This window comes from Mixophyes fleayi, chromosome 3 (assembly GCF_038048845.1).
Source record: "Mixophyes fleayi isolate aMixFle1 chromosome 3, aMixFle1.hap1, whole genome shotgun sequence".
Lineage (NCBI taxonomy): Eukaryota > Metazoa > Chordata > Amphibia > Anura > Limnodynastidae > Mixophyes > Mixophyes fleayi.
This window is the reverse complement of record NC_134404.1, coordinates 5,322,027-5,339,146: the sequence shown is the minus strand read 5'-3', so window position 1 is coordinate 5,339,146 and position 17,120 is coordinate 5,322,027. Positions and strand designations below refer to the sequence as shown.

General features: G+C 38.1%; 12 non-coding genes across 12 annotated transcripts; all 12 read left to right on the top strand.

The window, feature by feature from the left end:
• Positions 1 to 1,109: 1,109 nt before the first annotated feature.
• Positions 1,110 to 1,181, top strand: TRNAE-UUC (transfer RNA glutamic acid (anticodon UUC)). Its single transcript has one exon. It is a non-coding gene; the product is annotated as a tRNA-Glu (tRNA).
• A 986-nt stretch (positions 1,182 to 2,167) lies between these two features.
• Positions 2,168 to 2,257, top strand: TRNAY-GUA (transfer RNA tyrosine (anticodon GUA)). Its single transcript is given in 2 exon segments — positions 2,168 to 2,204; positions 2,222 to 2,257. It is a non-coding gene; the product is annotated as a tRNA-Tyr (tRNA).
• A 605-nt stretch (positions 2,258 to 2,862) lies between these two features.
• TRNAE-UUC (transfer RNA glutamic acid (anticodon UUC)) lies at positions 2,863 to 2,934 on the top strand. Its single transcript has one exon. It is a non-coding gene; the product is annotated as a tRNA-Glu (tRNA).
• Positions 2,935 to 3,925: 991 nt separating this feature from the next.
• TRNAY-GUA (transfer RNA tyrosine (anticodon GUA)) lies at positions 3,926 to 4,015 on the top strand. Its single transcript is given in 2 exon segments — positions 3,926 to 3,962; positions 3,980 to 4,015. It is a non-coding gene; the product is annotated as a tRNA-Tyr (tRNA).
• Positions 4,016 to 4,620: 605 nt separating this feature from the next.
• TRNAE-UUC (transfer RNA glutamic acid (anticodon UUC)) lies at positions 4,621 to 4,692 on the top strand. The gene has a single exon. It is a non-coding gene; the product is annotated as a tRNA-Glu (tRNA).
• A 991-nt stretch (positions 4,693 to 5,683) lies between these two features.
• Positions 5,684 to 5,773, top strand: TRNAY-GUA (transfer RNA tyrosine (anticodon GUA)). The gene is given in 2 exon segments: positions 5,684 to 5,720; positions 5,738 to 5,773. It is a non-coding gene; the product is annotated as a tRNA-Tyr (tRNA).
• A 605-nt stretch (positions 5,774 to 6,378) lies between these two features.
• On the top strand, positions 6,379 to 6,450 carry TRNAE-UUC (transfer RNA glutamic acid (anticodon UUC)). Its single transcript has one exon. It is a non-coding gene; the product is annotated as a tRNA-Glu (tRNA).
• Positions 6,451 to 7,441: 991 nt separating this feature from the next.
• On the top strand, positions 7,442 to 7,531 carry TRNAY-GUA (transfer RNA tyrosine (anticodon GUA)). The gene is given in 2 exon segments: positions 7,442 to 7,478; positions 7,496 to 7,531. It is a non-coding gene; the product is annotated as a tRNA-Tyr (tRNA).
• A 605-nt stretch (positions 7,532 to 8,136) lies between these two features.
• TRNAE-UUC (transfer RNA glutamic acid (anticodon UUC)) lies at positions 8,137 to 8,208 on the top strand. The gene has a single exon. It is a non-coding gene; the product is annotated as a tRNA-Glu (tRNA).
• Positions 8,209 to 9,199: 991 nt separating this feature from the next.
• TRNAY-GUA (transfer RNA tyrosine (anticodon GUA)) lies at positions 9,200 to 9,289 on the top strand. The gene is given in 2 exon segments: positions 9,200 to 9,236; positions 9,254 to 9,289. It is a non-coding gene; the product is annotated as a tRNA-Tyr (tRNA).
• A 605-nt stretch (positions 9,290 to 9,894) lies between these two features.
• On the top strand, positions 9,895 to 9,966 carry TRNAE-UUC (transfer RNA glutamic acid (anticodon UUC)). Its single transcript has one exon. It is a non-coding gene; the product is annotated as a tRNA-Glu (tRNA).
• Positions 9,967 to 11,652: 1,686 nt separating this feature from the next.
• On the top strand, positions 11,653 to 11,724 carry TRNAE-UUC (transfer RNA glutamic acid (anticodon UUC)). Its single transcript has one exon. It is a non-coding gene; the product is annotated as a tRNA-Glu (tRNA).
• The last annotated feature ends 5,396 nt before the right edge of the window (positions 11,725 to 17,120 follow it).

Genomic DNA, 17,120 nt, shown 5'->3' with positions numbered 1-17,120 from the left:
GTCTCACTGGGCAAAAGTTTGACAATTTGTCGCCACAATTTCTGGAATTTTCATCAATTAAAAAAGTCAAGCTAAATTGGAGAACGCAGAAGAGGTTGAAAATTTTCCAGCATTTTTAATCTTGACGTAAAGGCGTCTGCAGTTGGAAAATCTAAGGAAGCTGTTTTCCCAACTATTTCTGAAGCTAATTAATTCAAAATGAACAAATAAAAATCAAACTTTTAATGATGTATTACCAATTATTAAATATGACAATTTTTTCAACTTTTGATGAGCAAGTAGACCAGAAATAAAAATGTGGATCTCTTTATCTAGACAAGCAATTTTTCTGTTTTATGGATATTTCAATTCTGTTTGTGTTTTCACTCAGTCAGATGTAGTGTACATGACATCAGAAATTCTCTAAAGCACAATCCTTCGATAGCTCAGCTGGTAGAGTGGAGGACTGTAGAGGAAATTGGTACAGAAATCCTTAGGTCGCTGGTTCAACTCCAACTCGAAGGAAAGTTTTTCATATCATTTTAGAGGACAATTTCTGACATATTAAATACCCAGAAATATGCATGGCTCATGCTGTTTATCTTTAATAGTCAGAGAAACTGTAACTTGTTTTCATTTCTGCTGCCTGTTAATCATCCTGCATGCTGCTGAGCCTCTAGTAGGGCAATTATGGTTTCTGTGCTCTGTTGAAGTACAGTGCAGAGGCAGGTGATAGAGACACGAGTTCTGTTACTGGGGATACTTTCCATAGCTCTTTGCAACTCATTAAAATGGAAATGAGAACCTTTTCCACTTCTTGGAAAGTGGCCTCCAGACATCACACATGGATTTATTGCATTGTTACCTATCCTGCTGGATTGGCATTTACAAATCTGCAAGTGGTCAGGGACGTGCCGTGATGATGCAAATCACATCATCAAACATTGCCCACCTCACTGATCACTGAGTGGTCTGGAGCGTGATGATGAAATTAGTGTCATCTTAGGCCATGCCAAACCCAATCCATGTCACCACCTGGTTAAATATGAAATACACAGAGAGTTAAGATACATTACAGCAAAGCATGATATATTTGTTCTGCTGCTATGCTGAAACACTCAACGGAAAAGTCCCATATGGTCTAGCGGTTAGGATTCCTGGTTTTCACCCAGGCGGCCCGTGTTCGACTCCCGGTATGGGAAGTTGACGCTTTTTTGAATGGCAGCAACAGTACCACTTGTTTAATGCTCTGTTGATCTCAGCAACAAAATCCAGGAGAAACTGTGCTTTGGTTATGGAAATGGGATGTAGTCAAATCCACAGGATTTATATACCTCCCAACATTTCTGTATCCAAAATTAGGACAGAACTGGTCTGACCCCATATTTCAACATCCATCTTCCAAATTTCGAGTGGGACAACCCTATTTTATATGTAACACATCCTTCATGTGAAAAAAAAGAACTCTTGAACTTGTGGATCAATGGGTTTCCAGGGAAAGTTCACAACTTTTTAATGGTGCAGTAGGGATGTTCTGAATGAAACTAGACTACGCAAATGCTTACAAACCAATAATGTCTGCTTCTGTGCCCAGAATTTCTCCGCTTTCCTTAATCAGCATACAAAGGACAGGTTTAAGAGACCACGGATGGGAACTGAAATACAATATTACTTCTGAAATCCCATGGATCTGAACCCATAGAAGATGCATTGTAAAAACAGAGAGTACTGTGAGAAATAGTGGTGGCAGCGTGGACCATTGACTAGAAATCCATTTTTGTCTCACTGGGCAAAAGTTTGACAATTTGTCACCACAATTTCTGGAATTTTCATCAATTAAAAAAGTCAAGCTAAATTGGAGAACGCAGAAGAGGTTGAAAATTTTCCAGCATTTTTAATCTTGACGTAAAGGCGTCTGCAGTTGGAAAATCTAAGGAAGCTGTTTTCCCAACTATTTCTGAAGCTAATTAATTCAAAATGAACAAATAAAAATCAAACTTTTAATGATGTATTACCAATTATTAAATATGACAATTTTTACAACTTTTGATGAGCAAGTAGACCAGAAATAAAAATGTGGATCTCTTTATCTAGACAAGCAATTTTTCTGTTTTATGGATAATTCAATTTTGTTTGTGTTTTCACTCAGTCAGATATAGTGCACATGACAAGTCCTCTAAAGCACAATCCTTCGATAGCTCAGCTGGTAGAGCGGAGGACTGTAGCGGAAATTGATACAGAGATCCTTAGGTCGCTGGTTCAACTCCGGCTTGAAGGAAAGTTTTTTATATAATTTTAGAGGGCAATTTCTGACATATTAAATACCCAGAAATATGCATGACTCATGCTGTTTATCTTTAATAGTCAGAGAAACTGTAACTTGTTTTCATTTCTGCTGCCTGTTAATCATCCTGCATGCTGCTGAGCCTCTAGTAGGGCAATTATGGTTTCTGTGCTCTGTTGAAGTACAGTGCAGAGGCAGGTGATAGAGACACGAGTTCTGTTACTGGGGATACTTTCCATAGCTCTTTGCAACTCATTAAAATGGAAATGAGAACCTTTTCCACTTCTTGGAAAGTGGCCTCCAGACATCACACATGGATTTATTGCATTGTTACCTATCCTGCTGGATTGGCATTTACAAATCTGCAAGTGGTCAGGGACGTGCCGTGATGATGCAAATCACATCATCAAACATTGCCCACCTCACTAATCACTGAGTGGTCTGGAGTGTGATGATGAAATTAGTGTCATCTTAGGCCATGCCAAACCCACTCCATGTCACCACCTGGTTAAATATGAAATACACAGAGAGTTAAGATACATTACAGCAAAGCATGATATATTTGTTCTGCTGCTATGCTGAAACACTCAACGAAAAAGTCCCATATGGTCTAGCGGTTAGGATTCCTGGTTTTCACCCAGGCGGCCCGGGTTCGACTCCCGGTATGGGAAGTTGAAGCTTTTTAGAATGGCAGCAACAGTACCACTTGTTTAATGCTCTGTTGATCTCAGCAACAAAATCCAGGAAAAACTGTGCTTTGGTTATGGAAATGGGATGTGGTCAAATCCACAGGATTTATATACCTCCCAACATTTCTGTATCCAAAATTAGGATAGAACTGGTCTGACCCCATATTTCAACATCCATCTTCCAAATTTCGAGTGGGACAACCCTATTTTATATGTAACACATCCTTCATGTGAAAAAAAAGAACTCTTGAACTTGTGGATCAATGGGTTTCCAGGGAGAGTTCACAACTTTTTAATGGTGCAGTAGGGATGTTCTGAATGAAACTAGACTACGCAAATGCTTACAAACCAATAATGTCTGCTTCTGTGCCCAGAATTTCTCCGCTTTCCTTAATCAGCATACAAAAGACAGGTTTAAGACACCACGGATGGGAACTGAAATACAATATTACTTCTGAAATCCCATGGATCTGAACCCATAGAAGATGCATTGTAAAAACAGAGAGTACTGTGAGAAATAGTGGTGGCAGCGTGGACCATTGACTAGAAATCCATTTTTGTCTCACTGGGCAAAAGTTTGACAATTTGTCACCACAATTTCTGGAATTTTCATCAATTAAAAAAGTCAAGCTAAATTGGAGAACGCAGAAGAGGTTGAAAATTTTCCAGCATTTTTAATCTTGACGTAAAGGCGTCTGCAGTTGGAAAATCTAAGGAAGCTGTTTTCCCAACTATTTCTGAAGCTAATTAATTCAAAATGAACAAATAAAAATCAAACTTTTAATGATGTATTACCAATTATTAAATATAACAATTTTTACAACTTTTGATGAGCAAGTAGACCAGAAATAAAAATGTGGATCTCTTTATCTAGACAAGCAATTTTTCTGTTTTATGGATAATTCAATTTTGTTTGTGTTTTCACTCAGTCAGATATAGTGCACATGACATCAGAAGTCCTCTAAAGCACAATCCTTCGATAGCTCAGCTGGTAGAGCGGAGGACTGTAGCGGAAATTGATACAGAGATCCTTAGGTCGCTGGTTCAACTCCGGCTTGAAGGAAAGTTTTTTATATAATTTTAGAGGGCAATTTCTGACATATTAAATACCCAGAAATATGCATGACTCATGCTGTTTATCTTTAATAGTCAGAGAAACTGTAACTTGTTTTCATTTCTGCTGCCTGTTAATCATCCTGCATGCTGCTGAGCCTCTAGTAGGGCAATTATGGTTTCTGTGCTCTGTTGAAGTACAGTGCAGAGGCAGGTGATAGAGACACGAGTTCTGTTACTGGGGATACTTTCCATAGCTCTTTGCAACTCATTAAAATGGAAATGAGAACCTTTTCCACTTCTTGGAAAGTGGCCTCCAGACATCACACATGGATTTATTGCATTGTTACCTATCCTGCTGGATTGGCATTTACAAATCTGCAAGTGGTCAGGGACGTGCCGTGATGATGCAAATCACATCATCAAACATTGCCCACCTCACTGATCACTGAGTGGTCTGGAGCGTGATGATGAAATTAGTGTCATCTTAGGCCATGCCAAACCCAATCCATGTCACCACCTGGTTAAATATGAAATACACAGAGAGTTAAGATACATTACAGCAAAGCATGATATATTTGTTCTGCTGCTATGCTGAAACACTTAACGGAAAAGTCCCATATGGTCTAGCGGTTAGGATTCCTGGTTTTCACCCAGGCGGCCCGTGTTCGACTCCCGGTATGGGAAGTTGACGCTTTTTTGAATGGCAGCAACAGTACCACTTGTTTAATGCTCTGTTGATCTCAGCAACAAAATCCAGGAGAAACTGTGCTTTGGTTATGGAAATGGGATGTAGTCAAATCCACAGGATTTATATACCTCCCAACATTTCTGTATCCAAAATTAGGACAGAACTGGTCTGACCCCATATTTCAACATCCATCTTCCAAATTTCGAGTGGGACAACCCTATTTTATATGTAACACATCCTTCATGTGAAAAAAAAGAACTCTTGAACTTGTGGATCAATGGGTTTCCAGGGAAAGTTCACAACTTTTTAATGGTGCAGTAGGGATGTTCTGAATGAAACTAGACTACGCAAATGCTTACAAACCAATAATGTCTGCTTCTGTGCCCAGAATTTCTCCGCTTTCCTTAATCAGCATACAAAGGACAGGTTTAAGAGACCACGGATGGGAACTGAAATACAATATTACTTCTGAAATCCCATGGATCTGAACCCATAGAAGATGCATTGTAAAAAAAGAGAGTACTGTGAGAAATAGTGGTGGCAGCGTGGACCATTGACTAGAAATCCATTTTTGTCTCACTGGGCAAAAGTTTGACAATTTGTCACCACAATTTCTGGAATTTTCATCAATTAAAAAAGTCAAGCTAAATTGGAGAACGCAGAAGAGGTTGAAAATTTTCCAGCATTTTTAATCTTGACGTAAAGGCGTCTGCAGTTGGAAAATCTAAGGAAGCTGTTTTCCCAACTATTTCTGAAGCTAATTAATTCAAAATGAACAAATAAAAATCAAACTTTTAATGATGTATTACCAATTATTAAATATGACAATTTTTACAACTTTTGATGAGCAAGTAGACCAGAAATAAAAATGTGGATCTCTTTATCTAGACAAGCAATTTTTCTGTTTTATGGATAATTCAATTTTGTTTGTGTTTTCACTCAGTCAGATATAGTGCACATGACATCAGAAGTCCTCTAAAGCACAATCCTTCGATAGCTCAGCTGGTAGAGCGGAGGACTGTAGCGGAAATTGATACAGAGATCCTTAGGTCGCTGGTTCAACTCCGGCTTGAAGGAAAGTTTTTTATATAATTTTAGAGGGCAATTTCTGACATATTAAATACCCAGAAATATGCATGACTCATGCTGTTTATCTTTAATAGTCAGAGAAACTGTAACTTGTTTTCATTTCTGCTGCCTGTTAATCATCCTGCATGCTGCTGAGCCTCTAGTAGGGCAATTATGGTTTCTGTGCTCTGTTGAAGTACAGTGCAGAGGCAGGTGATAGAGACACGAGTTCTGTTACTGGGGATACTTTCCATAGCTCTTTGCAACTCATTAAAATGGAAATGAGAACCTTTTCCACTTCTTGGAAAGTGGCCTCCAGACATCACACATGGATTTATTGCATTGTTACCTATCCTGCTGGATTGGCATTTACAAATCTGCAAGTGGTCAGGGACATGCCGTGATGATGCAAATCACATCATCAAACATTGCCCACCTCACTGATCACTGAGTGGTCTGGAGTGTGATGATGAAATTAGTGTCATCTTAGGCCATGCCAAACCCACTCCATGTCACCACCTGGTTAAATATGAAATACACAGAGAGTTAAGATACATTACAGCAAAGCATGATATATTTGTTCTGCTGCTATGCTGAAACACTCAACGAAAAAGTCCCATATGGTCTAGCGGTTAGGATTCCTGGTTTTCACCCAGGCGGCCCGGGTTCGACTCCCGGTATGGGAAGTTGAAGCTTTTTAGAATGGCAGCAACAGTACCACTTGTTTAATGCTCTGTTGATCTCAGCAACAAAATCCAGGAAAAACTGTGCTTTGGTTATGGAAATGGGATGTGGTCAAATCCACAGGATTTATATACCTCCCAACATTTCTGTATCCAAAATTAGGATAGAACTGGTCTGACCCCATATTTCAACATCCATCTTCCAAATTTCGAGTGGGACAACCCTATTTTATATGTAACACATCCTTCATGTGAAAAAAAAGAACTCTTGAACTTGTGGATCAATGGGTTTCCAGGGAGAGTTCACAACTTTTTAATGGTGCAGTAGGGATGTTCTGAATGAAACTAGACTACGCAAATGCTTACAAACCAATAATGTCTGCTTCTGTGCCCAGAATTTCTCCGCTTTCCTTAATCAGCATACAAAAGACAGGTTTAAGACACCACGGATGGGAACTGAAATACAATATTACTTCTGAAATCCCATGGATCTGAACCCATAGAAGATGCATTGTAAAAACAGAGAGTACTGTGAGAAATAGTGGTGGCAGCGTGGACCATTGACTAGAAATCCATTTTTGTCTCACTGGGCAAAAGTTTGACAATTTGTCACCACAATTTCTGGAATTTTCATCAATTAAAAAAGTCAAGCTAAATTGGAGAACGCAGAAGAGGTTGAAAATTTTCCAGCATTTTTAATCTTGACGTAAAGGCGTCTGCAGTTGGAAAATCTAAGGAAGCTGTTTTCCCAACTATTTCTGAAGCTAATTAATTCAAAATGAACAAATAAAAATCAAACTTTTAATGATGTATTACCAATTATTAAATATAACAATTTTTACAACTTTTGATGAGCAAGTAGACCAGAAATAAAAATGTGGATCTCTTTATCTAGACAAGCAATTTTTCTGTTTTATGGATAATTCAATTTTGTTTGTGTTTTCACTCAGTCAGATATAGTGCACATGACATCAGAAGTCCTCTAAAGCACAATCCTTCGATAGCTCAGCTGGTAGAGCGGAGGACTGTAGCGGAAATTGATACAGAGATCCTTAGGTCGCTGGTTCAACTCCGGCTTGAAGGAAAGTTTTTTATATAATTTTAGAGGGCAATTTCTGACATATTAAATACCCAGAAATATGCATGACTCATGCTGTTTATCTTTAATAGTCAGAGAAACTGTAACTTGTTTTCATTTCTGCTGCCTGTTAATCATCCTGCATGCTGCTGAGCCTCTAGTAGGGCAATTATGGTTTCTGTGCTCTGTTGAAGTACAGTGCAGAGGCAGGTGATAGAGACACGAGTTCTGTTACTGGGGATACTTTCCATAGCTCTTTGCAACTCATTAAAATGGAAATGAGAACCTTTTCCACTTCTTGGAAAGTGGCCTCCAGACATCACACATGGATTTATTGCATTGTTACCTATCCTGCTGGATTGGCATTTACAAATCTGCAAGTGGTCAGGGACGTGCCGTGATGATGCAAATCACATCATCAAACATTGCCCACCTCACTAATCACTGAGTGGTCTGGAGCGTGATGATGAAATTAGTGTCATCTTAGGCCATGCCAAACCCACTCCATGTCACCACCTGGTTAAATATGAAATACACAGAGAGTTAAGATACATTACAGCAAAGCATGATATATTTGTTCTGCTGCTATGCTGAAACACTCAACGAAAAAGTCCCATATGGTCTAGCGGTTAGGATTCCTGGTTTTCACCCAGGCGCCCCGGGTTCGACTCCCGGTATGGGAAGTTGAAGCTTTTTAGAATGGCAGCAACAGTACCACTTGTTTAATGCTCTGTTGATCTCAGCAACAAAATCCAGGAAAAACTGTGCTTTGGTTATGGAAATGGGATGTGGTCAAATCCACAGGATTTATATACCTCCCAACATTTCTGTATCCAAAATTAGGATAGAACTGGTCTGACCCCATATTTCAACATCCATCTTCCAAATTTCGAGTGGGACAACCCTATTTTATATGTAACACATCCTTCATGTGAAAAAAAAGAACTCTTGAACTTGTGGATCAATGGGTTTCCAGGGAGAGTTCACAACTTTTTAATGGTGCAGTAGGGATGTTCTGAATGAAACTAGACTACGCAAATGCTTACAAACCAATAATGTCTGCTTCTGTGCCCAGAATTTCTCCGCTTTCCTTAATCAGCATACAAAAGACAGGTTTAAGACACCACGGATGGGAACTGAAATACAATATTACTTCTGAAATCCCATGGATCTGAACCCATAGAAGATGCATTGTAAAAACAGAGAGTACTGTGAGAAATAGTGGTGGCAGCGTGGACCATTGACTAGAAATCCATTTTTGTCTCACTGGGCAAAAGTTTGACAATTTGTCACCACAATTTCTGGAATTTTCATCAATTAAAAAAGTCAAGCTAAATTGGAGAACGCAGAAGAGGTTGAAAATTTTCCAGCATTTTTAATCTTGACGTAAAGGCGTCTGCAGTTGGAAAATCTAAGGAAGCTGTTTTCCCAACTATTTCTGAAGCTAATTAATTCAAAATGAACAAATAAAAATCAAACTTTTAATGATGTATTACCAATTATTAAATATAACAATTTTTACAACTTTTGATGAGCAAGTAGACCAGAAATAAAAATGTGGATCTCTTTATCTAGACAAGCAATTTTTCTGTTTTATGGATAATTCAATTTTGTTTGTGTTTTCACTCAGTCAGATGTAGTGCACATGACATCAGAAGTCCTCTAAAGCACAATCCTTCGATAGCTCAGCTGGTAGAGCGGAGGACTGTAGAGGAAATTGGTACAGAAATCCTTAGGTCGCTGGTTCAACTCCGGCTCGGAGGAAAGTTTTTCATATCATTTTAGAGGGCAATTTCTGACATATTAAATACACAGAAATATCCATGGCTCATGCTGTTTATCTTTAATAGTCAGAGAAACTGTAACTTGTTTTCATTTCTGCTGCCTGTTAATCATCCTGCATGCTGCTGAGCCTCTAGTAGGGCAATTATGGTTTCTGTGCTCTGTTGAAGTACAGTGCAGAGGCAGGTGATAGAGACACGAGTTCTGTTACTGGGCTTACATTCCATAGCTCTTTGCAACTCATTAAAATGGAAATGAGAACCTTTTCCACTTCTTGGAAAGTGGCCTCCAGACATGACATATGGATTTATTGCATTGTTACCTATCCTGCTGGATTGGCATTTACAAATCTGCAAGTGGTCAGGGACGTGCCGTGATGATGCAAATCACATCATCAAACATTGCCCACCTCACTAATCACTGAGTGGTCTGGAGCGTGATGATGAAATTAGTGTCATCTTAGGCCATGCCAAACCCACTCCATGTAACCACCTGGTTAAATATGAAATACACAGAGAGTTAAGATACATTACAGCAAAGCATGATATATTTGTTCTGCTGCTATGCTGAAACACTCAACGAAAAAGTCCCATATGGTCTAGCGGTTAGGATTCCTGGTTTTCACCCAGGCGGCCCGGGTTCGACTCCCGGTATGGGAAGTTGAAGCTTTTTTGAATGGCAGCAACAGTACCACTTGTTTAATGCTCTGTTGATCTCAGCAACAAAATCCAGGAAAAACTGTGCTTTGGTTATGGAAATGGGATGTGGTCAAATCCACAGGATTTATATACCTCCCAACATTTCTGTATCCAAAATTAGGACAGAACTGGTCTGACCCCATATTTCAACATCCATCTTCCAAATTTCGAGTGGGACAACCCTATTTTATATGTAACACATCCTTCATGTGAAAAAAAAGAACTCTTGAACTTGTGGATCAATGGGTTTCCAGGGAGAGTTCACAACTTTTTAATGGTGCAGTAGGGATGTTCTGAATGAAACTAGACTACGCCAATGCTTACAAACCAATAATGTCTGCTTCTGTGCCCAGAATTTCTCCGCTTTCCTTAATCAGCATACAAAGGACAGGTTTAAGACACCACGGATGGGAACTGAAATACAATATTACTTCTGAAATCCCATGGATCTGAACCCATAGAAGATGCATTATAAAAACAGAGAGTACTGTGAGAAATAGTGGTGGCAGCGTGGACCATTGACTAGAAATCCATTTTTGTCTCACTGGGCAAAAGTTTGACAATTTGTCACCACAATTTCTGGAATTTTCATCAATTAAAAAAGTCAAGCTAAATTGGAGAACGCAGAAGAGGTTGAAAATTTTCCAGCATTTTTAATCTTGACGTAAAGGCGTCTGCAGTTGGAAAATCTAAGGAAGCTGTTTTCCCAACTATTTCTGAAGCTAATTAATTCAAAATGAACAAATAAAAATCAAACTTTTAATGATGTATTACCAATTATTAAATATAACAATTTTTACAACTTTTGATGAGCAAGTAGACCAGAAATAAAAATGTGGATCTCTTTATCTAGACAAGCAATTTTTCTGTTTTATGGATAATTCAATTTTGTTTGTGTTTTCACTCAGTCAGATGTAGTGCACATGACATCAGAAGTCCTCTAAAGCCCAATCCTTCGATAGCTCAGCTGGTAGAGCGGAGGACTGTAGAGGAAATTGGTACAGAAATCCATAGGTCGCTGGTTCAACTCCAGCTCAAAGGAAAGTTTTTCATATCATTTTAGAGGGCAATTTCTGACATATTAAATACCCAGAAATATCCATGGCTCATGCTGTTTATCTTTAATAGTCAGAGAAACTGTAACTTGTTTTCATTTCTGCTGCCTGTTAATCATCCTGCATGCTGCTGAGCCTCTAGTAGGGCAATTATGGTTTCTGTGCTCTGTTGAAGTACAGTGCAGAGGCAGGTGATAGAGACATGAGTTCTGTTACTGGGGATACTTTCCATAGCTCTTTGCAACTCATTAAAATGGAAATGAGAACCTTTTCCACTTCTTGGAAAGTGGCCTCCAGACATCACACATGGATTTATTGCATTGTTAACTATCATGCTGGATTGGCATTTACAAATCTGCAAGTGGTCAGGGACGTGCCGTGATGATGCAAATCACATCATCAAACATTGCCCACCTCACTGATCACTGAGTGGTCTGGAGCGTGATGATGAAATTAGTGTAATCATAGGCCATGCCAAACCCACTCCATGTCACCACCTGGTTAAATATGAAATACACAGAGAGTTAAGATACATTACAGCAAAGCATGATATATTTGTTCTGCTGCTATGCTGAAACACGCAACTGAAAAGTCCCATATGGTCTAGCGGTTAGGATTCCTGGTTTTCACCCAGGCGGCCCGGGTTCGACTCCCGGTATGGGAATTTGAAGCTTTTTTGAATGGCAGCAACAGTACCACTTGTTTAATGCCTGCTCTGTTTATCTCAGCAACAAAATCCAGGAGAAACTGTGCTTTGGTTATGGAAATGGGATGTGGTGAAATCCACAGGATTTATATAGCTCCCAACATTTCTGTATCCAAAATTAGGGCAGAACTGGTCTGACCCCATATTTCAACATCCATCTTCCAAATTTCGAGTGGGACAACCCTATTTTATATGTAACACATCCTTCATGTGAAAAAAAAGAACTCTTGAACTTGTGGATCAATGGGTTTCCAGGGAGAGTTCACAACTTTTTAATGGTGCAGTAGGGATGTTCTGAATGAAACTAGACTACGCAAATGCTTACAAACCAATAATGTCTGCTTCTGTGCCCAGAATTTCTCCGCTTTCCTTAATCAGCATACAAAGGACAGGTATAAGAGACCACGGATGGGAACTGAAATACAATATTACTTCTGAAATCCCATGGATCTGAACCCATAGAAGATGTATTGTAAAAACAGAGAGTACTGTGAGAAATAGTGGTGGCAGCGTGGACCATTGACTAGAAATCCATTTTTGTCTCACTGGGCAAAAGTTTGACAATTTGTCACCACAATTTTTGGAATTTTCATCAATTAAAAAAGTCAAGCTAAATTGGAGAACGCAGAAGAGGTTGAAAATTTTCCAGCATGTTTAATCTTGACGTAAAGGCGTCTGCAGTTGGAAAATCTAAGGAAGCTGTTTTCCCAACTATTTCTGAAGCTAATTAATTCAAAATGAGCAAAAAAAACAAACTTTTAATGATGTATTACCAATTATTAAACATAACAATTTTTACAACTTTTGATGAGCAAGTAGACCAGAAATAAAAATGTGGATCTCTTTATCTAGACAAGCAATTTTTCTGTTTTAAGGATAATTCAATTCTGTTTGTGTTTTCACTCAGTCAGATGTAGTGCACATGACGTCAGAAGTCCTCTAAAGCACAATCCTTCGATAGCTCAGCTGGTAGAGCAGATGACTGTAGAGGAAATTGGTACAGAAATCCTTAGGTCGCTCGTTCAACTCCAGCTCGAAGGAAAGTTTTTCATATAATTTTAGAGGGCAATTTCTGACATATTATTTACCCAGAAATATGCATGACTCATGCTGTTTATCTTTAAAAGTCAGAGAAAATGTAACTTGGTTTCATTTCTGCTGCCTGTTAATCATCCTGCTTGCTGCTGAGCCTCTAGTAGGGCAATTATGGTTTCTGTGCTCTGTTGAAGTACAGTGCAGAGGCAGGTGATAGAGACACGAGTTCTGTTACTGGGGATACTTTCCATAGCTCTTTGCAACTCATTAAAATGGAAATGAGAACCTTTTCCACTTCTTGGAAAGTGGCCTCCAGACATCACACATGGATTTATTGCATTGTTACCTATCCTGCTGGATTGGCATTTACAAATCTGCAAGTGGTCAGGGACGTGCCGTGATGATGCAAATCACATCATCAAACATTGCCCACCTCACTAATCACTGAGTGGTCTGGAGCGTGATGATGAAATTAGTGTCATCTTAGGCCATGCCAAACCCACTCCATGTCACCATCTGGTTAAATATGAAATACACAGAGAGTTAAGATACATTTACTTACTTTTATGACTCAGTTTGTAGAAAGTTAGGTTGAAGATCCAAAGGATTGTTGGCTTTCAATTTCTGGGGCTTTCTCTCTCTTCTACTACAGGAGAGAAGATTAATGAGCCCTAGCCTTCCACTGAACAATAAAACTAAAATTAACAATACTTACCTGCAATGCAGCAGCAGATACTAAGGTGTTCATGATTTTCATGGACTCACCTTAAATTCCAATGAAATTTAGAATGAGAAAGTACCTGTAGCTAATTAAAGCTTATTCATTTGAAATCATTATAGTAATCCGAAATTGTGAATACATTCTTCTTCCAAGCTGGCTGAAATAGCTCAGCTGGGAGAGCGTTAGACTGAAGATCTAAAAGTCCCTGGTTCGATCCCAGGTTTCGGCATGTTTGAACATGTGTTTTTTTAAGTGAAAAGCTCAAAGTGGAAGTAACTTCAAGATGAAATTCCATAATGTCATCAACCAATTTTTCTTAGCAAAGAAGAATATTCAGCCCCATTTTTCAAATAATCAGAACATTTCATTTATTAACACTGTCCAGAAATACAGGATAAAAAGTGTCCATGATTTCAGTAGTCAGGGCTTGACTCTTTATGCAATTGTAATTATCTCAATGATAAAATTTCACAGCATTTTGCATCAATGCTTCTATTATAAAATAAAGGTTTTGTGATGGGTGAACATACAGTATAAAAACTGCTATGAAATGCTATGTTTACATTCGAAGCAATCATGATGAAAGGAAAAACTGTTATATAACCTTGTGTAATCTTCCTGGCATGACTCAGTTTGGAGAAAGTTAGGTTGAAGATTTAAAGGATTGTTGGCTTTCAATTTCTGGGGCTTTCTCTCTCTTCTACTACAGGAGAGAAGATTAATGAGCCCTAGCCTTCCACTGAATAATAAAACTAAAATTAACAATACTTACCTGCAATGCAGCAGCAGATACTAAGGTGTTCATGATTTTCATGGACTCACCTTAAATTCCAATGAAATTTAGAATGTGAAAGTACCTGTAGCTAATTAAAGCTTATTCATTTGAAATCATTATAGTAATCCGAAATTGTGAATACATTCATTTTCCAAGCTGGCCGAAATAGCTCAGCTGGGAGAGCATTAGACTGAAGATCTAAAGGTCCCTGGTTCAATCCTGGGTTTTGGCATGTTTGAACAGGTGTTTTTTGAAGTGAAAAGCTCAAACTGGAAGTAATTTCAAGATGAAATTCCATAATGTCATCCACCAATTTTTCTTAGCAAAGAAGAATATTCAGCCCCATCTTTCAAATAATCAGAACATTTCATTTAATAACACTGTCCAGAAATACAGGATAAAAAGTGTCCATGATTTCAGTAGTCCGGGCTTGACTCTTTATGCAATTGTAATTATCTCAATGATAACATTTCTCAGCATTTTGCATCAATGCTTCTATTATAAAATAAAGGTTTTGTGATGGGTGAACATACAGTATAAAACTGCTATGAAATGCTATGTTTACATTCGAAGCAATCATGATGAAAGGAAAAACTGTTATATAACCTTGTGTAATCTTCCTGTCATGACTCAGTTTGGAGAACGTTAGGTTGAAGATCCAAAGGATTGTTGGCTTTTAATTTCTGGGGCTTTCTCTCCCTTCTACTACAGGAGAGAAGATTAATGAGCCCTAGCCTTCCACTGAACAATAAAACTAAAATTAACAATACTTACCTGCAATGCAGCAGCAGATACTAAGGTGTTCATGATTTTCATGGACTCACCTTAAATTCCAATGAAATTTAGAATGTGAAAGTACCTCTAGCTAATTAAAGCTTTTTCATTTGAAATCATTATAGTAATCCGAAATTGTAAATACATTCATCTTCCAAGCTGGCCAAAATAGATCAGATGGGAGAGCGTTAGACTGAAGATCTAAAGGTCCCTGGTTCGATCCTGGGTTTCGGCATGTTTGAACAGGCGTTTTTTTAAGTGAAAAGCTCAAACTGGAAGTAACTTCAAGATTAAATTCCAAAATGTCATCCACCAATTTTTCTTAGCAAAGAAGAATATTCAGCCCCATTTTTCAAATAATCAGAACATTTCATTTAATAACACTGTCCAGAAATACAGGATAAAAAGTGTCCATGATTTCAGTAGTCAGGGCTTGACTCTTTATGCAATTGTAATTATCTCAATGATAAAATTTCACAGCATTTTGCATCAATGCTTCTATTATAAAATAAAGGTTTTGTGATGGGTGAACATACAGTATAAAAACTGCTATGAAATGCTATGTTTACATTCGAAGCAATCATGATGAAAGGAAAAACTGTTATATAACCTTGTGTAATCTTCCTGGCATGACTCAGTTTAGAGAAAGTTAGGTTGAAGATCCAATGGATTGTTGGCTTTAAATTTCTGGGGCTTTCTCTCTCTTCTACTACAGGAGAGAAGATTAATGAGCCCTTGCCTTCCACTGAACAATAAAACTAAAATTAACAATACTTACCTGCAATGCAGCAGCAGATACTAAGGTGTTCATGATATTTATGGACTCACCTTAAATTCCAATGAAATTTAGAATGAGAAAGTACCTGTAGCTAATTAAAGCTTATTCATTTGAAATCATTATAGTAATCCGAAATTGTGAATACATTCATCTTCCAAGCTGGCTGAAATAGCTCAGCTGGGAGAGCGTTAGACTGAAGATCTAAAAGTCCCTGATTCGATCCCGGGTTTCGGCATGTTTGAACTGGTGTTTTTTGAAGTAAAAAGCTCGAACTGGAAGTAATTTCAAAATGAAATTCCATAATGTCATCCACCAATTTTTCTTAGCAAAGAAGAATATTCAGCCCCATCTTTCAAATAATCATAACATTTCATTTAAGAACACTGTCCAGAAATACAGGATAAAAAGTGTCCATGATTTCAGTAGTCCGGGCTTGACTCTTTATGCAATTGTAATTATCTCAATGATAAAATTTCTCAGCATTTTGCATCAATGCTTCTATTATAAAATAAAGGTTTTGTGATGGGTGAATATACAGTATAAAAACTGCTATGAAATGCTATGTTTACATTCGAAGCAATCATGATGAAAGGAAAAACTGTTATATAACCTTGTGTAATCTTCCTGGCATGACTCAGTTTGGAGAAAGTTAGGTTGAAGATACAAAGGATTGTTGGCTTTCAATTTCTGGGGCTTTCTCTCTCTTCTACTACAGGAGAGAAGATTAATGAGCCCTAGCCTTCCACTGAACAATAAAACTAAAATTAACAATACTTACCTGCAATGCAGCAGCAGATACTAAGGTGTTCATGATTTTCATGGACTCACCTTAAATTCCAATGAAATTTAGAATGAGAAAGTACCTGTAGCTAATTAAAGCTTATTCATTTGAAATCATTACAGTAATCCGAAATTGTGAATACATTCATCTTCCAAGCTGGCTGAAATAGCTCAGCTGGGAGAGCGTTAGACTGAAGATCTAAAGGTCACTGGTTCGATCCCGGGTTTCGGCATGTTTGAACAGGTGTTTTTTGAAGTGAAAAGCTCGAACTGGAAGTAATTTCAAGATGAAATTCCATAATGTCATCCACCAATTTTTCTTAGCAAAGAAGAATATTCAGCCCCATCTTTCAAATAATCAGAACATTTCATTTAATAACACTGTCCAGAAATACAGGATAAAAAGTGTCCATGATTTCAGTAGTCCGGGCTTGACTCTTTATGCAATTGTAATTATCTCAATGATAAAATTTCTCAGCATTTTGCATCAA